The following is a 20,041-nucleotide window of genomic DNA, read 5'->3' as shown; positions in this document are numbered from 1 at the left end:
TTTTACCTATTTTTCTTTGTGTAAAATTCAGCCACTTCTTTGAATATGGGTCAAAATATATTCTCTTTGCCAGTATGTCCACTGAAAAGCAAAGAGCCTCACAGCAGCGTGTTAAAATACTGTAATGGGTAACTAATACTATGGTTTGTGCTTTTTAAATATTTCAGATTATGTTTGAGGGTTGTAATGAAATGCTGCTGGGCTGGTGAAGTTTGCAGGGGGTGGATTTCTCTTGGGAAGGGAAGACAGCAGAGCCTGCAGCGCTGTGGTCAGGGCTGGGCAGTGGGGCAGGACAAGGGGTTGAAAAGCCAATTCTGGCTCCTGGCAAAATGCACTCGTGAGGGATCATAACCCTTCCTTGTGACTGGGGAAAAAAAAAAAAAAAAAAGAAAAAAAGTCAGGGGTCCAGAGGGCAGCTGTGTGTTTGCTTTACCTGTGCACTTTACCCTGGCTCTGTGCCTCTTCCAAGGGGTATTTATATTTTAAGCAACATGAGGTTGTGCTGGACCCGTGAAGGACGTGAGGGGTGGTTTGCACATGTGGGTCAGGACACACTGGCTGTTCCTCCCCGAGCCTGGGCTCCATTCCTGCAGTGCCTCCCTAATCTTTTGACGTGCAGCTGGGCACATCTGGAGGGAGCAGGGTGTGCAAACACGCCGGCATCTGGCCAGCTGTGCTGGGGCTTCTTGGAGGAAGATCCCTGGATTAAGGAGTGGACATGAACGTGGAGCTGCCCGTCCCTTTGGGGCACTGAACCTGAGGTGAACTCTGGTGAGCTGTGTGAGCAGAAGGACTTGCTGAAGTCAGGGGAGCTGCTCCTCTGGCTGTGCCTGAATTCCTTGGGTGGATTTCTCTCTCCTGGAGCAGCTTTCCCTGCAGTGGGGTAAGCCAGCAGTGCTTCTTGTGGATCTCTGCCACAGCAGCTCTTTGGTGCTGCAGGAGGGTTACCTGTTGGGTGGGGAGAATGGGGCAACCTCGTTTCTCAGGTTTGCTAAAAGTGGATTGGCATTTGGTATTTCAAGGTGATGATTGTGCTGGAGGGGGCAAGGTGAAGTTGGGAACTCATTACAGACAAGCAGTGATCATCAAGGGGTTGGAAGAGACCTTAAAGATGATCTTGTTCCAAACCCTCCTGCCGTGGGCAGGAAAAGCTGCTATGACCAGGTTGCTCCAAGCCCCATCCAGCCTGGCTTTGAACACTTCCAGGGCATCCACAACCTTCCTGGGCAACCTGTTCCAGTGTCTGACCACCCTCACAGGAATGAATTTCTGCCTAATAACTAACCTAAATTTTTCCTCTTTCAGTTTGTACTGGTTACTCCTTGTCCTGTCATTACCATTCCCCTACATGTCACCTCTGGAGTGTGTATGAGGTCTTCATTTATTTAGCACTGAATGTACTATACTTTGGACGCTCTGTCAGCATGGAATTCTGCTTTCCATGTGCCAGTGAATATTTTAACCTTTAGTTACCAATACTGTATTATGGATTCCACGCTCCTGAAACAGCAGTTACTTTTTAAATTCTTCATCCTCTTAGGAAAAGTTGATGTATTTCTGCTCCCTCTGAGGATAATCATGAGACATCTTTTACTTCCCATATGGAAATAAATGGATTTGATGGATGTTGAGAGGCATTTCACTTCTCTTTAATTTCTTTGTGTGGGAAGTGGCTCTGTGCTCCAGTTTAGCCTCTTGTGGCACCTGGAAAATAAGAATCAGGGAAAGCCTAACCCTGTACCCAGGCTGATGGGGAGGTGTGAAAACAGACTACTGACACAGGGATGCAACTGAGTCTTTTTGGTGGAGCTTGAAGCCAGTCAGCCCTACTGCAGGGCCCAAATCTGTCAAATTTAAATGACAAGGAGAAATCTCGTTTTTTGGGGGTTTGACTGTTCTTTTTTTTTTTTTTTTTTTTTTTTTTTTTTTTTTTTTTTTTTTTTTACCCATTGCCTTTCTTTGTGTTTAGAAATTTTATACAGAGAAAGGAAAAAAAAAAAACCAAAAACCAACCCTCCAACTTGCTTATTTGGGCAGTGTTAGTTTCCTATGGTCAAATGTTGTAATTTCTTTTTTTTTAACTTTTGATTTAAAAATTTTAAAAACCATGCTGTGAAATGAATCTGGAAAGCAGTAGGCAGATTCAAAAGGAATACACTTTAACACAAATAATGGAGCTCCCAGGAGCAGAGAGACTGGAAGCACAGGGAGAGAGGCACACGCAAGAAGGAATAAATCTCTTTGACTGTGCTGCTGAATGCTCAAAAGTCTTTCTGCATGTGGTGTGAGTAAATTGCCAGCTGTCTTTAGTGCTCAGGAATAATTATTCCCTTCTCCTTGAATCATTCTGGAGTCGTTCAAGCCTATCTGTACATGAGCAGGGCTTTTTCTGTTTCCTCTGATAGCTCCAGAGTGAACAGCGCTTGGCACCACCCCGTGCACTGTGAGGCTGATCCAGGGTAGAATTGCACCAGTTGTAAAGAGACTCTTGTAGGATTGATGGGAGGGAAAACATGTTTTTGAATATCTCTGTTTATTGCAGGGGGTTTTGTCTTTTGGTTTTCGTTTATTTTGTGGGTTTTTTTTTCTTATTCTCAGGTAGAAGTTGTGTGGATGAAACATACAGGTGGAAGGAAAAGAGGGTGTAGTAAAGCTGCTTGTTTTTACTTCCCTAAGATTTTCAGCAGACTAATTTTCCCTAAGTTATTTTTTGTCTATGGCTTTCTGTGTGCCTATGATGCTGTGTGCATTTTCTGCCTATTTGTGCCTAAGACAGGGCTCAGCTGCAGTCAGCTTTTATGCAGTGTTTATCCACTTGGAAGTTTCTGGTTTTTGTGTGTTTTGCTGGGTGTGATTTTTAGAGCAAAGATAGGAGCAAACTTGGGTCTGGTGAGGGGATTGATCCCTCTGTCCAGCATCCCTTGGAAGTTGCCATCCTGTGCCTCTCAGAGGTGAGAGAAGCTCATGTGCTGCCCTAAAGAAACTTTCTTGCTGTGTTCAGAGAGGCTGATTGATTTAATTGATAGAGCTGTAAACGAGACAACCCAGCCTGCTTTAAAGCCTCTGTGCCTTATGAATCAGTCAGGATGTTTTGATCTGTCCCGTACAGTTTTCCACCTGAGCTACTCTTGACTGTAAAGAGCTGAACTTACACCATTATGTGGCAAACCCTTTTCATTTGGTTGCTGTTACTTGATCCTGTAGCTGTTGCTTAAAGAAGCCAGCAGAAAGATCCTGGCTTGGGCAGTCCCTTGCTTTTGTGTCCCTGTTCCTGGTGTCCCCTTTCCTTCTGCATAGATCACAACACCTGCACACATCTGATCCCCACCCTGAGCTGGTGTCCAGGTAAAGTTTCGCTGCTCTTCCTTGTCCTGGAGCTCAAAACAAATAAATGAACAACAGCTGTATTGATCAGGGCAGTGTGGAAAGGAGTAAAGTGGGTTTAAAAGAGCATCAGCTCCCATCTTTTGCTTGGAACAGGGGGATCACTAAGCATTTGCCACCTGGAAGAGTCAGGGTGGATGTGTAGCATTTTTCTGGCTCCTTGTCGTGTGGCATTGTGTACTGACTGCACTGCTCAACACTGCTCAGCTAAACCCAGGCTCCCTGTCTCTGGTACAGGAAATTTTGTGCTTGGAAATGTCATCCTTGAAATACTCAGTGATCTGAGGAAAAAAAAAAGCAAATAAAGTTATCTTGTCCCTCATGGCCCTTGCTTGCCCTGCTCCAGCCCCAGAATTGTTTCCTGCATGGAATTTCCTGCATGTTTTCTCTTATTCCATTTATTTTCTCCCATGCAACTTCTAGTAAAAGAAATCCACTTATTGCATACATACTTTTACTTTATCTTTTTACACTGCTTTTATTCATTCTTCTTCATTATCAGTATGGTTTCTTTGTTTCCCTCTGTATCTTTTTCTGAACTTTCTTTTCCTTCCCCTTTTTCATTCCCTGTTCCCTTTGCAGAGCCACCCCTTGGCTTCTCAAGTCCAAATTAGAAGGTGCAGAAATTATCCCAGGGATAAACTCATGTCTCATAAATCTGGGTGCAAACCGTAATTTCCCTCCAAAGAAAGCTTCCAAACTTGATTTAAAAAAATTAACTACAAAGACTGTCCTGGCCCTCTGGAAGTTGTTCCAGAGGATGCTGATCTTTGCTGAAATATTGTGACTTCTTTGTTTTTTCGTTTCAGCCAGCATCTTTGCTCACTTATGTTGCTTCTCCTGCCTCTCCAATGGAGTTTTCTTTATCTGCTCTTCTTCTCCTTGCTCAAGAACTGCCCCAAAATCTGATATGCACATTTTCCTTACCACCATTTGTTCAGCACCTCATTTTTATGCCTTGTGGGTAGAATTACTGGTTTGAAAGCCATTGGGTGATTACTAGAGGACTGATAGTATGGTTCTGCTCTTCAGGCTGACTTTGGAGGAAGCAATCATCCCAAGTCCTGAGTCTCACCACACCCAGGAATTTGCTGGGTATGTGAGAGCCCTCTCTTAGTTTTCAGTGGCGCAGCATTTAGAATTTAAAAAAAAAAAAAAAAAAAAGAAAAAAATCTGCTGCTTTGCTTTTCTGTGTTCCTATAAAGGCTTTATGGGCTAAAGTAGACCCTTTGGTCACATGGAAAAAAAACTCATGAGAGAAACAACAGGATTCCTTCACAGGACTCTGGTTTTTCACAATCCTGATGGATGGGAAGAGTGTCATAGCTTTATTTGTATTACAACAGTAACGCCCTATTTGCTCTAAGCCTTGTGTTTTGCAGGACTGGAAATGAGTCCTTGAGGCTGTTGGTTTTTCAATTCATGAGGAGAACAAGTGTTTTCTTACCACCCTTCAGTGTGACAGTCAGACCAAGCCTTTTCTGTGGAAAACTGGCTCTTTCCTTGGGAAGGTCAAATATGTGTTCAAATAACAGCGTGCAGGAACAGAAAACCCTTTCAGAGCAGGTGTCCAGAGATGCAATAGAAGTTATCTGCTTGTCTCTTATTCTACCTGTCACCAGAGAAATCTGGTGAATGAGTCTCCAGTTGCCAGCAGGAGAAATAAGTTACAGTGAACAATAAGAGGCCCATGGAGAGTGCCCAAGGCATCGTCTTTCACACAGACTGAAAGCTCTTTTCTTCTGTGCAGGAAAAGAACAAATAAGGAAAACATTAGTCTGCTACTGAGGGGACACATGTGAAGCATTAGGAAAAATTAAAAGGTCGGGTTACTTGCAGTTCTCTGAAGTTAGATCCTTATCTCTGTGCTGACAGGATTGAGAGAAGGGGTTTTTTTTTGCTCCAAAAAAAAAGGAGAGGACCAGTCAGTCTGGCATAGGAATATAAACCCACTTATGTTCCTCAAAGTATAAAAATTGCTTGGTGGAACAGATTGAGTTGTGTGAAGAGCTCTTGGAGCACATGTACATTTGCAGTTGTAATTTTTTTGATACGCTCTTCATAGAACCATCAATAGCATCATGGAAAGGGATGGGTTGGAAGGGGACCTTGAAGATGATCTAATTCCAACATCCCTGCCATGGGCAAGGATAACCTTAATTAGACCAGGGTGCTCAGGCTCCCATCCAGCCTGGCCTTGAACACTTCCAGGGATAGTTTTTGCCTCTGCATGGAGAGGAGGAAATGGAGCTGGAGATTCTGCATCCCTTACCTGCAGGAGCCTCTCCTGGATACATTTTTGTCTATGGAAGTGAGCATTTACAGGGTATAGAGGCCCTACCTGGTGCTTTGTACTTGTGTTTTATTCTGAGGATTTTTAAGGGTTCAGAAAATAATTCTATAGAAAAGACTTGAAGTTCATTTTGCATTTAATCTTATGAAAGGTTGGTGGGTGAAGTTAACAGTACACAGACTTCAAGGCCAGTGGACCTCAAGGTGCTGTAAAAACCGTCCTCAGACTTGTACAAATACTAGCTCTGTGTTTGTACAGGTTTCATGGAATACAGATGTGAGCATCTGAGGAGCTCATCACTTTTGGGTGCACACAGCTGCAGTCCTCTCAAGGATAATGTCATGGATATGTGTTTCCCTTGGTATTTGCCACGTGTTACAGAACATTTTCTGTCTTGCTATCATTTGCATGTGCAGTACCAAGAGCCTTGGGTTTTGCTGTGCCAGCATTTTGGAGTTGGAACGCCTGTGAGTTTCCTAAGGGAATGTGCTTGCTCCTTTCATGCTGGGGATGAGGATTTTGGCCAAGAACACTGCACCAAAATGTTCCCCACATGATGGGCTGCTTCTGCATCCAATTCAGCAGCTGTTTCCTTGTATTGCTGTCTTCTGCAGTGCTGTCCTCTGCCAATTCTCCCTTTTCTCCCTAAGGAGAGTGCACACTGGAGAGCTGATTCATCAGCCCAGTGAAGAGCTGTGCTCAAATTAGTCCTTTCCCCAGGCTTCAGAGTATTGTCCAGACATGAACAGGGATGGATGGCACTAGGTATGAGTGTACAGCTCTGGTAAGGATTTATCCTGCCTGTTTCTGAGGGTCCTCTGGGGTTATCCTATTTGGAAGCAGAACTGTTTCTGTCCCCTTTTTGCAGGCAGCTGCCAGATCTGCTTAATCTGTTCCCTACACCTTTTTTATGCATTTCTGTTCCCCCAGTTTAGCTGTTCCCTCTTGTCCAACCCCTGTAAGAGGTTAACTGCCTGATAAAGAGATATATTCTTTTTGTTCTGCAGCTGCTTCTTCTTTATTGGGGAGCCAACACTGAGGATTTACATCTAGGTGGTGATAATGTGAGTGCATGAGAGATCTGCTTTCTCTCAGATTGCAGTGGCTCAGTGCTTATGGCTGGAGAATAGGCCAGCATGTATTATATATAGAGCAGCAGCAGAAAAAGCAAAGAAAACAGAACAAGAAATTGCTGAAAAATTATTTTAGCCCCTAATATATTCATAAAGATTTGGGATTTCCCGCATACACTTGAGTTAAAATACTGCTCCTTACATTGCTTGTGTGAGGGTGAGCCTTCACTCTCTCTCCTTTGATATCTCCTTTCTGTAGGTTCTGGGTACTCATGCAGACTAGTGAGGACAGGGAGAGGGTCAGGGTAGGAGATATCTTCAGTGAATGTCTGAAGCAGAGCCCTTGTGTGGGAGTTGGTGGTGGTTCCTGGCAAGCTGTAGAAGGGGAAATGTTTGGAAAGCAGTGGTTCAATGAAGCACTTGGTGGTGTTACTTGCTGCAGTGCTCTGAGACACAAGAAGACAATTCTGTAAAAAAAAAAAAAAAGTCAAAAAGATGATTGTAAGCCCTTTGTCATCCACCCTGCTTAGACCCTATTAGCTTACCCCCTGACTTGTTTTTGACCAAATTTGGCCTTCTGGCCTTTCTTGTAGCAGTGCTGGTCCAGCTTCAGAGCAGAACTCCCAGCAGCAGTGGCTGCATTGCCTGGCAGGGTGCGTGCCAAAGTGGAATGCTGCCCTTGCCTTGAGCCCTGCATGTGGCTTGTGAATCAGCACAGAGCCCACTGAAGAAGAAACAGGCTTCTACAGCAATTTGCCCTGAGCCCATGGGATTCATATCCTGAGAGGCTGGTTAATGCTGTGTTTGACAACCTCGGGGTGTTTGAGTGTCGTGTTTGGAGGAGGAAGAGGGGAGAATACACCCATGTGAAATGTTCAGACTCAGGATATTGCTCAAACTGGAAATCAAAGGACTCTGTGGTGTGCTTTTCTGTCTTTATCAGTAGTTCAAATAGACATGTTAATCCCTGTTTTTTTCTAGTAGCTGTGGGGATTATAACCACAGCGAGAAAGGTACATGTTGTAAGGAAGGTTCAAAATTCACTTGTCCATCAGATATCTAAAGCAAAAGTTTATAAAGACAAACAAACCCTCAAGCAACAGAACTGTTCTGCAGTATGGCACATAATTCTCATGATGCTTTTTAGCAGAAGTCCTCTCTTCCCCTCAGTGCCAATGCTGGGCTTTGGATGAGATTTTGGAGCTGTTCTCTGTGGATTTTTCTCCACACAGGAGAGGATGTCTTTGCCAGGGGAGCTGAGTGGCTGTATCTGCTTTAACCCCAGGTGCAGGGCAGTAGGAGCAGGCCAGGAGAGCAGATTTCACTTCTATTTGCTTTGTCCTCTTTGTGTTCTTTACATTTGAGGTATTCTACTCCCTCGACTGACCATCCTTCCTGTGCATGTGCTGCAGAGCGCTCTGGAGGAAACCTGTCCCCTGGATCTCTGCTCCTTGGACTGTTGTCCAGGAAGTGTCAAATTATCCTCTTCCCTGTTTCACAGGGGTGATGCTGGAGTGCCATTTCCCTGACAGTGGTGTCCGTGTGAGCCTCTTGCAGGAACAAACTTTATTTCTCTTCCTGCTCACTTGAGTGACCTACGGAACCTGCTGCCTGAACTTCTGCTTGATTTCTGAGATTAGGGTGCTCTCAGAGGGTGGGTGTTTCTCACCATCAGCTCTCCAGAAGCACAACACCCAAAAGACCAGAAGGTCTTTTGAAAGACCTTTTAAAAGGTCTCACCTTTCTGCACATCCTGTGGTTTGGGGAAGACAGAAAAGGAGCTTTCTGTCAAGTTTTGCAGCTGCTTTTTCTCTGGCCCAGTAAGAAGCTTTGATCCAGCTGGATGCTGTTCCTCTCCACGTGTGAAATGATAAGGACCAGGCACAGAGGTTTGCTGTGAGAAGAGGCATAGTCCAAACCTTCTTCTGCCCTGTGGTACAGCACCTCTGCTGTCCCTGAATGGAATTTTAGCAGCTCAAGCCTTGCTCAAAAGAGTAAAGTCAAGTCACCTGTAAAGTCTCATGAACCTCAGTCCCTACAAGCTGTAAGTGGAGTGGGCAAGTCTGGTCTGGGTGTAGTTATGGTCAGGGGTTCCAGGGATGTCTTCCAGACATTTTACCTCCATGTAGTGGGAGTTACCAACAGGGTAACCTGTGGCTTTTTCCCTCTGTGGGTCCCTGGGCAGTGTGAGCAGCATTGATTGCAGCCTGGTGCCTTGACCAGGACTCCTGTTAAATAACAGTGGGGGCAGTTCTTTGCTGACTGCAGGCCATGGAAAGGGATTTGCAGCCCAGGAGCTCTTATCTTGCCTGGAGGTGGCATGTGCTGCCCAGTTCTGCCTGCACAAAAGGCTGGATGCAAAAATCTGCAGGTGGCTGTGAGTCACAGGTGGCTGCTGTGGACACTGGGGATGTAATTTCAGCCTCCCACATCTGCTTCAAAAAGTTGGAGTACCCAGCATGGGTCTCATCTAAGACACTTGTCACAGAGGAAAACTGCTGTGATCAGTGGCTTGGAACAGACACAGTGGAACAGGGGAGCAAAACTTTGTGCCATGACTTATAATCAGTAGTGTGTGAGCACTGATGAATAAAATCAAGAGATGGATCCTGAATCTGCTTCAGCTGCCCTCCCCATGTTTTCATGCCTCTGTGTGCACTCAAATCAACCAACCTTTTGCCCCTTTTGGTTATCCTGTACAGCATTTTTGCTGAGCCTCCAATCCCTTGGATCTTCCTCAATTCCAGGTTTGTGCCTCTGAAATCCTGTCACCTTCCTTGAGAAGACCTCAAGGGAAGTGGGCTCCAGGGCATTGAGACCTTGCACTTGGAGAGGTGTCTCTGCTTGGCTGGGCTGGGGAAGAGGAAGCAAAAATTTAGCAAATAAATTTAGCAAATTTATTAAAAATTTATAAAATTTAGCAAAATTTAGCAAAAACCTCTGTTATCTGTTGCCATCTCAAGGGAAGAAGTTGCTGTGGGAAGGCAGTGGTACCTAGAGTTTTTAGGATGAGGATAACCAGTGAATATAAATAACCACTCAGGTGTCCCATACCCTAAGTGTGCCTATGGGGGATTTCAGCCAGGCTTAAACCAATAAACCATGCTTCTGTTCTCATGAAGGGGACTGATCTTTGTCTTGGGAAAAGACATTTTTAAGCAAAATGATCAAAAATAAAGCTGAAAATAGTGATGGTGTTCAGCAGTGATGAGGAAGATGACAAAAGGCAGGGCAAATACTGAGGAAAGAAGAGTGGCACAAGAGGCTGGAGGGGCCTCAGCAGAAGGCAAAGCAGATCACAAAGGATTGAGAGCTGCAGAAATGGTGATTAATATCAAATATTGAAGTGCATTACTTATAAAAGTGCAAAGGGAGCTACCTTAGCCCTGTGTTTAGCCACTCCCTTTGATGCTGGCTGTGGCTGGGACTTGGATGTGTTCTTGCTGGACTTCCCTTGTCGCTTTTTCCACCTCATAGCAGGGGCAGGTGCCAGAGGTCATGTTGCAGTCTTAATTCCTCTGAAAGAAGCTATTTTTATCCCTCATGTGCTCTTGATTAGAGCATGGCTGGTCCAGGGAGTGACCCCTTGGGTTGTTGGTGTCCTTGGGAGCTTTTTGGGCTGTGTTGAAGAACCAGCTGGGGTCTGCAGGGTGTCTGCTCAGAGGAGCACATCAGGGAGCTGAGAAGGATGTGTGAGCAATTTACCAATGGGTTATACCTGGCTGTGTGTTGGCCTTTCAGTGCTGTACGTGGTCAGTTTGACACCCAAATACTAACAGGATCCATAAAGCAGCTGTTTGGGCATTAAGTAATAGAGGAAAAGCGAAGATGGACAAGGGGCAAACCCCATTTCATTCACAGTGCTGGTTTCTGAACAAAGTACTCCTCTGAACAAAATGCTTATTCTGGAATTTAATCCATTTTGAAAAAGGGATTATCCAATTCACAAAAGATAGACAAACTGCCTCAGAATTTTCATGTGAGCTAAGTAGCTTTTAATCTAGGAAATAAGACTAAATCAGATGTGCTCCTGCCACAGACAAACTTTTCTTAAGCAAAACTATCTTCATTTTGCTTACTCCATGTGTTTTGTTGTTTGTTTTTAATAATCAGAGAGGATAAAAAGCATCTGATTTCTCACTAAGGTTTTGCATGCTTCTGCTGTACAATTTGGGGTACTTTACAGTGATAAAGAAACTATTTTTTTTTTTTTTTGTTAGTAGAGGAGCAGGAACAGTGAGAGAATTGCCTCTTTTGGTGAATTTTATGTTGCTATGAGAAGAGGATCCTTGAATTCAAACTAGATATTTTCTTCAGTTTTCTGCAGAGGACTAAAATGAAATCACAGCTGCATGAGAAACATTTTAATCAGTAGGAGAAAATATTTCCCAACAAGACAGGAGAGTTAGGTGGGTTTGCTCAGTTAAAAGCTTTCAGAACAGCTTGTTTTACAATTAACCTGGAGTCATTCTGGCTTCCACTTTGCAACAGTTATATAGTGCAAGGTCTTTGCAGACAAATATACAAAGGTCAGTCTGAGATTGAGGTAATTAGGGCAGGGATGTTTTCCACTTCAAAAGTGCACAATTTTTTGAAGACCCATACTTTCACCTTGTGGAAAATCTCTGACTTGGGTGATTTGCAGTGCAGGAAGGTGGTAATAACCTGCCACTGGCCAAAGCTGTTCATCTGACACCAGTGTGTGTGTGCTGAGCATGTTTTTTCATACTCTGGAGTCCCTCCACCATCTGCTGTTCACCCTGGGATCAGAGAGCTGTCCATGTGGAGGTGAAATACTTGGAGGGCACAGCTGAGTGATGATGGGACATGTCTGTCTTGTAAATAGGAAATACCTGGAAGGAAGACAGAGTTCTTCAAGGTCAGAGGAGAGAGAGAGGTTTCAAATTAATACACAGAGGTGTGTGTTGTCTTTCCCCACCCCATCCCAGCTCCTGCTGCTTCAATGGGTATGTGGAGAGATCTAGCATAATGCAAAAATCTAACATAACTGTGGCTAGGTAGCAGCTATTTTTCTAAAGCAGCAAATTAAAATACTGTTAGCTTCAAAATGCAAGTTTCCTTCCCAATTTTGTTAGTGTAAGACCCTGTCTTAAACTATTTTCTTTTTTAAGTGAGGGTTTACTGCAACTAGCAGAAGCTTTCTTGACACAGTTCTGCTTTTCCTGTTCATTTGACATGTCTCTTCCCACACAAAAAAGCCACACCACATCATTGATCAGCTGTATTTTGTCCTTAAATGTAAATCTTCAGCTGATTTGCATAAGATCAGAGGCACAAGGTAAATATATTGGAGGTAGAGGGTCAGGAGTCTTCAGGGCAAGAAGGTGAAAGCTAAGGAAAAGATTAAGTAGTCTTTTATAGTCTGAGTATTTGTATGAGCTAAGCTGCTGCTGTTCCTAACTTAAGGGTTTGTTGCAGTCTAATGTGTCCTGGAGTTTGGGGTTCTGGTTTGGGTTGTTTTTAACAAGGTGTCTTGAGGGTTTTTTTGGGGCTTAGATGGTTTGGAACACTTTAAAAGTGACAGTTTTTAAGCTTGAGTCTGAAGAGTGGCATCTAATCAGAATGACAGGTTATACTGAGGGGTTTGCTTTCTGTGTGGATGGGTTGGGTTGGTTTTTGGGGTTGGGTTGTTTTAAGTTCTTTGGGACTGAAGAAGCATTGTTCTGTGTGCGCCCTTAGACTTGTGTGGTTGAATGGGTGGTGTGATGCACTTGTTGCAGTGCTCAGAAGCCAGGAGTCATAAAGCAGATTTCCCAGCAGAGTGTATTTTATGGCAATGCTTCATCAGAGATTGTGCTTTTTTTTTTGAAAGACATAAAGGAATAAATATAGAACAACTCAGATGCTAAAAATAACCACTTGCATTGACGTCTACTCTTTTTTTTTTTTTTTCTTTCTTTAAAAGAGACCTTTTGGATTCTTAGTGAGATCTGCTCAGAATCCTTTTGGCTCTGGTGATGTCTTGAGGGACAGACAAGTCAGCTGATGCTAGAAAATAGCTTATCTTGGTTTGATTGAAGAGTGCAGTGTGGGAATAGAGCAGATGCCGAGGAAGAGACTTGATGTGGGTAATGGAATGAGAAGTTGGTTTAATTACTGCAGCTGTGGAAGCTGGGCATTTATGATCTCGAAGATTAGAAGACTGCACAGCTCTTGTGTTCATGGGGGGAAAAAAAAAGGATGCTAAATACTTCAATCAAATCCTGAGATATGTAATGGATCTCACTGAAATGATGGTCCCTTGATAGGAAAGCTGCTTTCACTGAATGGCTTCATTGCAGTCTGGGATATAGTAAATCTGGCATCCTTTTAACTGTGAGATGAGGGAATGAGTAATCTTCCAAAAGATCTCTAATCCTAGAAGCTGAGATTTTCGTAGCAGGAGAATGACTTACTTGAAGTGGATTTTCAAGTAATTCTCAATTTGCAGATGAACTGCTGTGGGCACGATTCCTTGCACATCCTTGGCCACTTGATTGTGTTCCAAATAGCCCTTTGAGATCTGTGGTGTGAGAGTGCACTGGAGAATCAGCTAACACTCCTAAATCAGTTCAAGATTAGATCATAACCTCAGTGCCCTCCGAAATGTATGAATTCAGTGCCACACTCCTTTGTTCACTGTGCAGACATTTCAGTGTGCAGAAACACTGAGATCAGCCCACGCTCACCCCCAGGGCTGGGTGCTGTGCTGCATGGACCATGAGGCCTTTTGGGCATCTCAGAGGCCGTGCAGCATCACAGAGATGCTGCTTTATGATACTTGGAGCAGACCATTCCTGCAGACCACTCACTCCAGGGCCACGACCTGCTCATCCTTTCCTGCAGGCATGAGCCAGGAGCACATCCCTGTGCCTTCCCAGAGGAGTTGCTGTGCCTGCTTCTCTCCCTTTGAACTTGAGAGCAGGTCAGATGTAAACTGCAGTTTAGGCATAAAAATAGCTGGCACCTGCTCCAGTCACGCTGGGCTGGGGTGACTGTGCCAGCCCTGGCTGGTCAGGGAGAGGGCTCTGGTGAGGTTTTCTCTGCCCAGCCCTGGGGAGGAGCATGGACAGACCCTTGGCAGGGCTGCTCCCCGGGCTCTGCAGGATTAATAAAACACCCAAACTGTGTCACCCTTTGATACACAAATATTTCTGTCTCCTCAGCTGCTTGCTTTTCTGTTTGATTTGGTTTCTTTCCCTTGCTCCTCTGATTTTAACCAAATTTACTCTCTCGCTGTGTTTGACCAAGGCAGGACAGTGTAGAGATAATGCTTCCTCGTAGGAATTAATTACATTGTTATTTTAGATTGCAAGCCTCATCAGGCTTCTGGAAATCTATTATTTATGGATATTTCTGGTTAATTAAAAATGCTATTAAGATGGTATTAAAAAACTTCCCTTGTGTAAACAAGGGGAAAAAAGAGACAGTTCAAAACTGCAGTGTACAGGTCCTCCTACAGAAGATGAGCTAAGCCTTTTCTGCCTCCACTGTTAGGTCTACTGAAGATTTTATTTTTAATTTTTTATCATTATTTTATTGTCAGACACTGTTCCCTGGTATGAGTATGAATATCTATAGCATGAGTATGCAGATGTATAATTTTTCTGAGAGCCTGAAGAGATGATGCATTCAAAACTGTCATCTCATTCACTAGGAAATGGCTTCACCCGTAACAAAGAATAATACTATTTTTCTCAGGATAGAGGTGTATTAAACTGTTTTTTCCTTGTTTTGTCCTGGAATGAGATGTGATAGCAAATGTACCTTGTTTCACTGTTGCCTCTTCAGATCTTACCTGCAGCAATTCAGAATTTAAAAGGTTTCTTTTAAAGACTTTTACCTTCTTAGTGCAGAATTCTGAGGATTTTGGACAGGGAGCAACCTTCATTAGCTTAAGTGCTTTATAATAGATTTTATTTCTAAAGTGCTCTTCATTAAAGTTCTTAACTAAATTGCCATTCTAGAGCCTTTTAATTTCACTGGAATTAGAACTACGAATAATGAATAAACAGAAATGTTGGTAGTTAGTTTAATCTAACCAGGGAGAGTAAACTCCTGAAGAGGAGGATCCCTGAGCTACAAACAGGTTTGTGCCCAGTGCTGGGACCTGAGTGTCTCCTGGATGATAGCCAGGGTAAGGGTGGCAGTGAGGCAGAGCAGGGATGGTGTCAGGGGATATTTTTAGCCAAGCCTGCGTGATTTGTGACCCTGGTGACAGTCTCTTGCTAAAGGGGGCTTAGAGCAGGCTGGGAAGGGGTCTGGGTGAGCTCAAGGTGACGTGAATCTGGCGTGCTGCAGGTGGCTGAGAGTTTTAATCCTGATGTCACTGACACTTCACCTACAGATTTTCATTTTGGAACCGTGTGGATTCAAAGCTGGTAAAGGTATTTCTGCCAAGAGCTCGCTGCAGTTCTCAAATCCCATGAGACAGCTCCTTCCTGTTACCTTTGCCTGGGAGTTCCTAAGGAAATGATTAATTTGGAATAACTGGAAAGTCTACTTGTGGAAGATCAGAGCATGGAAGTTAATGATCAATTGCTTCTTGTTACTGGGTAATTATGAAGAATTGTGTTTAGGATTTTTTTTTTTTTTTCCTGACCGAAGTCCACTTAAAGACCTACAGCTCTAAAAGCTACCTATAAATCTATTGTACATCAAAGAAAATGTCCCAGCAATTGGAGAAAAGCTGATGCAGCGCCTGGGGGTGGTTCAGGGACCCTCAGCCCCAGGGTGTGAGGCAGGGCACAAAATTAAGGTGGCAAAGGACCACTGTAGTGAGAGGACCTTTGCTGTTACAAAGGTTAGCCAGAGGAAATGATGAGGAAGGATGGAAGCCAGAGGAAGGATGTTTGCAAATGATTTTTTTGCTATTTAAGAAAAAGTGAACGAGGAGGAGAAATTAGTAAATTAAGCTTATCCCTCACTCTGCAGATCATTCCTGTGTGTGTCCCACACTCTCTCCACTCAGGTCTCTCTCTGTAGTATTTCAGTGCTGATTACAGCACCTCTCCTTGTTTCTGTGGAAGGCTGTGCTTTACATAGCTCTGTGTTCTGCTATTGTCATAAACATTTTCTATAATGGGCTTATTCTAAGCAAAAGAGTATTCCAGTGTTTAAAAGAAAAAAGCAATTCTTAAAATTACTCTGAACGTGACAGACTTACATTGTATATTGCAATAAGAAAAATAAAAAGTGTACAATTAATGGTCATTAAAAAAATAATTTAGGTCCTTTTCCAGAGCCTACTTCTTCCCAGAAGTCAATTTAAGCAACACTTTTATAAAGTATGGATGAGCTTGCATCAACACTCAAGATTTATTCACTATTTAAATTTCATTAATAAACCCATCTAAACCCCTAAGCATTCCCAAACACAAGGCAATGCAGAAACCCTGGCTAAGCCTGCTCAAATTCCCCTCTTACACTTACTCTCTTATGCTGTTTTTCATGTATACCTTTAATCAGGGATAAGTGATGGGCAAATCTCACAGGTAACCAGGCTGGAAGAAACTGCAAGGCTGTGAGAATTTACTCTTGGGGGTAAACCTGTGTGGGCTGTAACTGGGATTAGATTTCCCAGGACAGGGCACACTTGAGCTGGCTCAGAGATGTTCTGCCCTGGTTGTTTAGGGCAGCTGTGTGTTTCCCAGCTTCATTTCCACATGGCCATGGTTTCCTGTCCTGTGTTTGAAATTCTGTCCCATTTGAAACTCGGAGTGAAATGAAAGTTTTCCAGCACTGTAATGCTGTACTGAGTTAACTTGCCCAGTACTCATCCTGATTCTGGGCTCCAGCAACAGGAGATTTACAGCCTCTTTCACCAAGAATAATTCAGCCTCTTCAACTCTTGACCAGAGCTGTATCAAACCTGCTGCTGGACCTCAGACATCACCACCTCCTCCTCCAGGTGTTGCCAAGCACTGCAGAAAGGACAATGTGCAGCTGCTTCAGCCCCAGCAGCTCACAGCTGGGAAATGACGGTGCAGTTTGCCCATAAAAAAATAAATAAGAGTCATTGTCACCTTGATCAGAGGGTTAAAGGGGCACTCGGTGCTGTGGGTTGGAGCAGCTGAGGTGGGTGCTGTGGAGCAGTGATCCCTGGCACAAGGCTGGGATGGACAAGAGGGGGCAGCAATGTTTTAAGCTGCCACAGCTGAACCTGCTCCAGGGTGTTTATCCATCAGAACCCCGGCTCCTGACATGGTTAGGGACAGAGTTGGATGAAACTGGATGAGCTGCTGGTGCTCGAGTTCTCCTGATGAGTGAACACAGAACTTTGTGGAATTATGAGGCCACAGATGCATCCACCCATTTCATTCTTGCTTTTCTTGTCTTAGGAGCTCAAAACTGAAGGGTTTGGTTGCAAGTTGCAATGGAAAATGAATCTCTTTGTTTGCTGAAGAAGTCTTAATTTCCACCTTGGAAATGAGAAAATTTGTCTGTCATTGGTCCATCTAGGTCATCTACTGATGGCTTATAATGGATTTCCCTACTAAAGGAGTTACAGTCAACAGTGACTGCTATTTGCTCTGTCATTTCTGTGTCATTCAGGATGCCAGTGCTCTTTTCACTCTCCTTACAACATCTGGCAGCCGTGGCAAGAAAGCTCACAGGTCAGTTATGGATTCTGAGGAGGGAAACCACTTCTGAGTGTTTGGTATACACCCATCATAACTTACTGACATCCTCTCTGGTGTTCCTGCTGTGAGTGAAGACTTCTTTTTTTGAAAGCACATTCAAGGCAATAATTTCCAGTTATCTTTAGGGCAGTGTTTTGTTTTTAGAGGCTCCCTTTCCGAGAGGTGATGGTCACAGTTGTAGGATGGTGGCAGGAGGGAATTTCTTGAAGTTGTTCTGTCAGTGATGGATGATTCCATAAGACATTGAGAGAGGGGCATGCCATGAAATCAGCTTTGCTATCTAGGGAGAAATTCAACTTGTGATTAAAAATACATTATCATTTCCCCCCCCGACATTAGTCCATCAATATCAGGTTATTATATAGAAGATGGCCTTTAGAGAGGGAACCAAGCTGTGGAACCAGGGGAACCAGAGATTCAAAGGTACTGATGCTTCCAGCAGTGAGGAAGAAAGCTGACCAGAAAATACTTCCAGTAATTTTAATAAATTATTTAAGAAAAAGGAAAGAAGCGGCGGAGGAAATAAAAAGGAATGAAATGTTCTCCTTGTGAGATGCTGCTTTTGAGTCTTGTATGCCTTGAATGTTGGAGCACTTGAGAATATTTTCAAAGCTGTGGTATCACAAAGTAGCTAATGGAAACATGGGTTTGAAGGTTATATTGAATTCATTGCAAGGTACCTTGCAAGAAAGAAACTGTGTGTTTAAGTGCATGCACATTTATATTTAATTGCAGGACTGTTGAAATGGAAAAATACTTGTGTGTGTATGCTCAAATGTGACTCTCATCCTCAATGTACTGCCTGAATCTGTTTGTTCCATTTCAGAAGACATTAGAAAAGCAATTTGATACAGCTTGCAGTGTCCAGTACATGGTGTTTTATGTATTTATATATATTTCTTTTATTTTTCAATACATTCTTTTTCCAAGTGAGAAAGATGAGGATCTCAAATGGGAAGAACTTCTCTCATTCTTTGGGGCTCAGGTACACTTTAGCAGGCACCAGTACAATAAACAGTGCCAGATCAAAGCTGGCTTTCAGATCCTGTTCTCTTGCATAACTCTGCTGTGCTTCAGTCCTGAACCAGAAACTATTCTCTTACCAGTTGCACTCTTTCATTCTGGGAACTTTGACCTCGGCTTTATCAGTTTTAGTAAAATGTCTCCGTGAGAGTTGCTGTACACAGGCAGTGAAAAAGGCAAAGATCTCTTTGATAGCCCATGGAAGGAGTTTTCAAGAATTGCCTCAAGGCCAGAGAATGTGCCTGTTTCAAGGAGCAGCTGAACTTGTGTTGCAGTGGTTTAAGGATCCTCTTGTTGTGGGATAATGGGAAGCAGGATGAGATACTGCTCGTGACTTGCTGAGCTTTTTTAATGCACACTTTTTATTACCATGGTTGCACGTGCAGGTTTTAATGAAAACAAAACGGCTGATGTTGTAATTTTAAATCTAACAGTATTTATTTGTCACATAGGTGAGCAGGAATGTTATGCTATTTTTTTTTTATATTTTAGCCTATAAGCTAGCTTCCCCCCAGGTCTGTAAGTCACAGTTTCACCTTCCTCCACCAGCACTGAGAACTGAAACACCTGCTTTTGGTGATACTTTCATAGACCCTTTGATGAATATTTAGATGTAACAGCCACAAAAATAGTTGGAGCTAAAGGAAGCTGGTAATGTGTCATAATAGGTTTCCCTTAAGCATATAGGTTTATTGTCACCAAAATCTTCTCCCAGAGCTTTGCTGTTCTCAAGGGTTTAAGTCTGAACTTACTCTTGACCAGGTGATACCTGTTTATTCTGGTTTCAGAGGCTTTTTTTTTGGCTGAAGTGGTTTATTTCTCTTCCTAGTGGTTGTCTTTACTGCCTTAGGAGGAGCAATTGCATCCCAGTCCTGTGGTTCCAAAATTCATGGCCATGGTGTCTTAGTTTAACAGCTCAATGCACCTTCATGGTCAGATTTCTTCCCAGCTTTGTCACCAGCTGCCATAATTACTCTTTTGCATGCAAGCCATTAATCAGTTAAAAATGAACCAGAAGACTGATTGTTGGGCTTTGTCTTTTCATCAGTTACTTCGAAGAAGCCTGCAGATTTTTCCTTCTGTGCTGTCAGGCACCATCTCTTTTGGGCAGAATCTTTACTGCTGTCACAATTCTTCTGTCCCCAAGTTTACACTTTCAGTGTGATACCACATGGAAAAGTACGTTTGTTGAATATCCAGATAGCTGAGGCTTACTTGTGTTTATTTTGAGCACACTCCCAATAACCAACCTGTCTTGTTATGATCTCTTTGTAGCTTCATGTTCCAATTCTTCTTTGTCAGTCTTTGCTGAAATCTCACGTGCTGCTGCTGAGTTCTGTAGCCTTTCTTATATGTGGCAAGTCAAACTGGTTAAGGAAAGTATTGGCACTAAAGTTTTGAAGCTAATCTGCATCTTCTGCATTTTTAGAGGTTTGAATACAGTTTACTCTTTATTGAGTGTTGAGCAGATGCATGTGTCGGTTTTGTTGAAGGATTTAGAAGGCAAAAAGTTGCAAAAAGCAGTGTGTGTTTTTCAAATGTTCGCCTGGTCATGTTTTCCTTCTCTTCAGTGGCAGTGGTGGAAGATGATGCCCTTTGTTCCAAAAGCCAGGAAATGTGTTTGG

General features: G+C 43.3%; 1 protein-coding gene across 6 annotated transcripts in view; it reads left to right on the top strand.

Annotated features, from left to right (window-relative positions):
- AGPAT3 (1-acylglycerol-3-phosphate O-acyltransferase 3) overlaps positions 1-20,041 on the top strand; it is an 84,608-nt gene that overhangs the window by 16,343 nt on the left and 48,224 nt on the right. For 2 of the 6 annotated variants that reach the window (XM_066314102.1, XM_066314098.1), the window contains exon 1: positions 693-883. The exons of 2 other annotated variants lie outside the window; for them this stretch is intronic. The gene's annotated coding sequence lies outside the window, so the exon portion shown is untranslated. Of the gene's footprint in view, positions 1-692; positions 884-11,596; positions 11,669-20,041 lie in introns of those variants that run through there. 2 more of the 6 variants (XM_066314099.1, XM_066314101.1) reach the window with 2 other exon arrangements.

Source organism: Sylvia atricapilla, chromosome 2 (assembly GCF_009819655.1).
Source record: "Sylvia atricapilla isolate bSylAtr1 chromosome 2, bSylAtr1.pri, whole genome shotgun sequence".
In the NCBI taxonomy this organism is placed as follows: Eukaryota; Metazoa; Chordata; class Aves; order Passeriformes; family Sylviidae; genus Sylvia; species Sylvia atricapilla.
Note: the sequence above shows the minus strand (reverse complement) of the source record. Positions and strands in the feature narration are given on the sequence as shown.